This window comes from Limulus polyphemus, unplaced genomic scaffold, assembly GCF_000517525.1.
Source record: "Limulus polyphemus unplaced genomic scaffold, Limulus_polyphemus-2.1.2 Scaffold4948, whole genome shotgun sequence".
NCBI classification, from domain to species: domain Eukaryota; kingdom Metazoa; phylum Arthropoda; class Merostomata; order Xiphosura; family Limulidae; genus Limulus; species Limulus polyphemus.
The window spans coordinates 32,807-37,608 of NW_013670558.1; the positions used below are offsets into that span (position 1 = coordinate 32,807).

Below are 4,802 nucleotides of genomic sequence, written 5' to 3' on the forward strand. Positions count from 1 at the left end.
CACGTACAGATTTTTCTACAAAACGTACATAACGCAAGATATAAAAGAAAGACTACAATATGAGACTAAAAGACGTAGATTTCACACACACACACACACACACACACACAAAGAAAATCAGGATGAATGAGGATGCATATTTGTTTAACACCAATGTTCTTTCCTTTTCTTCAGTTTGTTTGTATTTTTATTAACAAACATAATAATAATAAAAAAAGTTCATTGTGGTAAACGAAGTAATAATTTGATCTAAGTAAGAGTTTTTTTCTTCTTCCTTTTGTAAAAAAACCTTACGTGAGAGAAAAATAAAATGAATATTATTTTCGAAATGTGCATAGCTGAATTATGGAGAATCCGTTATTAAAAGCAAAACAACTTTTATGAAGTTTAAATTCGCAGGCCTATGTAATTAGAGTGACTTGTGTACATCTCTTGTGTACATGGCGAGTCAGTGGTAACTTTACGAACTTAAAACGCTACAATCTGGGGTTCAATTTCTGCTACGGACAGGTCGCAGATAACCCATTGTTTAGCTTAATTTTGCACTAAAACAAACAAACAATCTTCCATAATTGAAGTATTCTGTTCTGTCTTTTCTTTCTTTTTTTTACTCAGTACAATCTTTATTAAACATCTTCAAAAGGGCCCGGCATGGCCAGGTGGTTAGGACGCTCGACTCGCAATCTGCGGGTCGCGGGTTCGCATCCCCGTCCCACCAAACATGCTCGCCCTTTCAGCCGTGGGGGCGTTATAATATGACGGTCAATCCCACTATTCGTTGGTAAAAGAGTAGCCCAAGAGTTGGCGGTGATGACTAGCTGCCTTCCCTCTAGTCTTACACTGCTAAATTAGGGACGGCTAGCGCAGATAGCCCTCGTGTAGCTTTGCGCGAAATTCAAAACAAACAAAAACAAACAAACATCTTCAAAAGGAAAATTCGTTATCATTATTATAGAATTTTGTTTAAAAAAATGTTTCTAGTATTTGGAGCGTACGAAAAAAACACAAAAAAACAGTAACAATAAAACGTAGTTTTATCTATACACATTTATTTATTTATTGTTTGCTTTTTCGAGCTTTCCTTTCTTCAAAACGTTTTTACAACTTAAATCCCTTGTTGACATTTAAAAATGTGCCAGTAGTGGTTCAGTGATCGAGGCTGAGGATCGGAAAGTCCAAAGAACCATCCACGTATTTCAACCTCAGTACTTTCAGCGTGAGGGAATTATAACTTCTTTTGGTCAATCCTGTGTTTTGGATAAAAGTGCCCCCCCCCCCCAGTGGCACAGCGGTATGTCTGCGGACGTACAACGCTAGAAACCGGGTTTCGATACCCGTGGTGGGCAGAGCACAGATAGCCCTTGTATAGCTTTGTGCATAATTAAAACAAACAAACAAACAATTGGATAAAAGTACCACATAGGCGGCGATTGCAGCTGGCTTGTTGGACTCTTTCTTGCCTGTAGCTATAAATTAGGGACGGCTGTGCCTGAAGTCTAGGGTTTTCGACCTGCCCGTTATACGCATAATGAGATAGCGTTTAGTTTGAAATTATTCAAATAATAGAAACGTCAGTATTTTAATACCTTCCATTGCCTGACCAGGATAATGTAATAACCTCTAAAAGATTCGAGAGTTAAAACGTTAACAACAAAGCTACACAATGGGCTATCTGTGCTCTGTCCACCACGGGTATCGAAACCAGGTTTCTAGCGTTGTAAGTCCGCAAACATGTCACTGTGCCACGGGGAAGGGTTAAACTTTTTAGTTTGAAAATACTTGGTAAAAAAATGGTGAAGCGTCCAAGGAGGGGGGGTCAAACTCTTTAGTTTGAAAATACATGGTAAAAAAATGGTGAAGCGTCCAAGGAGGGGGGAGGGGTCAAACTTTTAGTTTGAAAAGACATGGTAAAAAGATGATGAAGCGTCCAAGGAGGGGGGTCAAACTCTTTAGTTTGAAAAGACATGGTAAAAAAAATGGTGAGTAGTTCTGGAAAACTATTACGTCTCCCATCATTGTATCTTAAACAGAAAATATAAGAAACTATTACGTCTCTTATCATTTTATCTTAATAAAGTGTTATTTTTGACGCTAATGTTTTTGTTATACTTTTATAAATACGGCCTAAAGCACGAGTTCTCGTCGAGTCACATAAACCAATCTCCAATAAGCTTACCACACGAGTATGTATTCTGGCCAATAAGAGCTTTTGACAGCAATATATGTATATATATATTATTTGGAACGCTTTTAAACGTTGTTATGGATGATTCATATCATCTGGTTGTACCTTTTGTCATCATAATTGTCATCATAAACCCTAAAATCAGACGAAGTTAAACGTTAAAGAAATAAACCTACTTACGCTGTTTGGAGAGTCAAAAGATTTCCAAAGACATCTTTGCCCAACTGAATGACATTAGTCGAAGTCAGGATTCTGATAACGACAGGAAATGGCGTTTCAATTAATAAAAAACTGAGTGAACAAAATTTTGTTTAAATTATTTGATTCAACTCGAAAGTGATGAAAATATTTCATCAACAAATTAAATATTCAATAATTAACTCGACCTCTTTCCTTAAACTCAAAGATGTACTTACATTGTTTTAATTTTTTTTAGTTGAGGAAAATCGTGTTTTTCCAACGTCAAGATGGAATTTCCTGAGAGGTCCCTGGAGAGTAAAAAATAAATATCGTGATTTTTCTCATTTGAGGAAAATCTTGTTTTTCCAACGTCAAACTGAAATTTCCTGAGAGGTTCCTGGATAGGGAATATATATATATGATGATAATTTTGTGTACAACCAAGTATTTCACTGTTTTATGTATCTTGATTAAGAGGCATAAACACGGCAGTCTGAACAATAATTATTTTCCACATACACACATATATATATACATTCACACTTTTGGAAAATCATTTTCAATGTTTTGTAAAAACAACATTAAAGCCTTGATCATTTCAAAAAATCAAGTTACTAAATCACTTTAAATTATCACGAAACCGTATAACTGAAACCGGTTATTTAGTCTTATATATAATTATAAGAAACCTTAGCCACTAAGCCGGTGATATATATATAGTACTAACTAATATTCATATTATTGTTGATTACAAAACGAAAGTCATTTTCTGACGTAAACAACATTTCCATTTGCTTCTCTCCTCAAGACAGGATTATTGGTAATAACTACACCAATACTCATAGTTGTTGCTACACCTGCATAACGCGTTTATTATGATGTTTTTATTTATTGTGACGTTTTAGTTTCACTGGCTTCTCTGCTTGACAGGTGTAGGGTCGCGTAATGTGTTCATGGTGATTAATTAAAAAATATATATTATATATAAATTATTATTGTTTGTTTGTTTTAGTGAAGTTATGCAATAAAGCTACACAAGTGGGCTATCTGTGCTCGGCTCACTACGGGTATCGAAACCCGGTTTCTAGCGTTGTAAGTCCGCAGACATACCGCTGTGCCACTGGGGGGGGGATTATTATTATTATATTATATTTCTCAGAGAAATAAATTTCTCCAGAAACATATTGAAAATTATGAGTTTTCACACAAAGTTTTTTTCGAAAACTTTCACACACACAGCGTGTTTCGAAAACTTTCACACAAAGTTTTCAATACGTTTTCCACCTTTCTCAATCACAATGTTAAGCCTATTTCAACTGAAGCTGCTGGTCAGCGGTTTAGTTTGGTTTATTTTGAATTTCGCGAAAGCCGTCCCTAATTTAGCAGAGTAAGACTAGAGGGAAGGCAACTAGTCATCACCACCCACCGCCAACTCTTGAGCTTCTCTTTTAACAAAAAATAGTGGGATTGACCGTCACTTTATAACGCCCTCACGGTTTAAAGGGAAAGCATGTTTAGTGGGACAGGGATTCGAACTTGCGACCCTCAGATTGCGAGTCAAGCGCCCCCTAACCACCCTAAAAGAGAGAGAGAATTTCAAGTAAATTCACACAAGGGGTATATGCGCATGGCCGCCCCTCACTTTGAAGTGATAGACCAGAAGAAAGGTAGCTAGTCGAAAGAACCTTCCGCCAAATTCTGGCCTACACTTGTCTGATCGAATATTACTCGCAAGGGATAATGTAAAAAGTTAAAACACATGTCTATAATAAATAAACAAAAAATATTTTGTTAGCTACGTTTCGGGCACATGCTCTTCATCATTCTGGAAGTTTAGCAGCTAAGCCTGACGAAGGGCGTATATGCCCGAAACGTAGCCAATAAAAGAATGTTTTTATTTATTATGGACGCGTGTTTTAACTTTTTACATTATCTCTTGTGGTAACGTTTCCGCGCCTTGCGATATTTTTTATACAGATTAGGATTTGACGGTAACTCTTATACCGCATTCATGGCTCTCAAAGTCCAGAGTACGTTTTTACGGATTAACGGTTGGGCACGCTAACTATTATTTTCCGTGATTTGCATGCATCATAATTAATAAGCCTCCTCGAAAAAAACAATCTATTATTAGGTTAAACTAATTTATTTCCAAGAAAAAAGACCATGCTTCTTTGGTTTTTTTTTTTCATCCTCTGAAAATAAGCCTTACTATAACCTAATAGTTATTGTTATTATAATGGATTGAAGCAGCTCAGTTTATCAGGTTGACATAGCTGCAAATGAGATCAGACTGAAACATCCAAATAATAATATTAAATAATGTAAAAGGATATTTACTGAGTTTAATAAATTCATTTAAATAACAACAATGTAGTGTATCGTTTGCTAAATGAAAAAGAAAAGAAAAGTTAGGTTTAAAAAGATACCTCAAATG

General features: G+C 35.8%; 1 protein-coding gene across 1 annotated transcript in view; it reads right to left on the minus strand.

Moving 5' to 3' along the window:
• LOC106471895 (relaxin receptor 2-like) overlaps positions 1-4,802 on the minus strand; it is a gene marked incomplete at both ends in the record, with an annotated part of 50,625 nt that overhangs the window by 29,229 nt on the left and 16,594 nt on the right. The gene's annotated exons all lie outside the window — the stretch shown is intronic.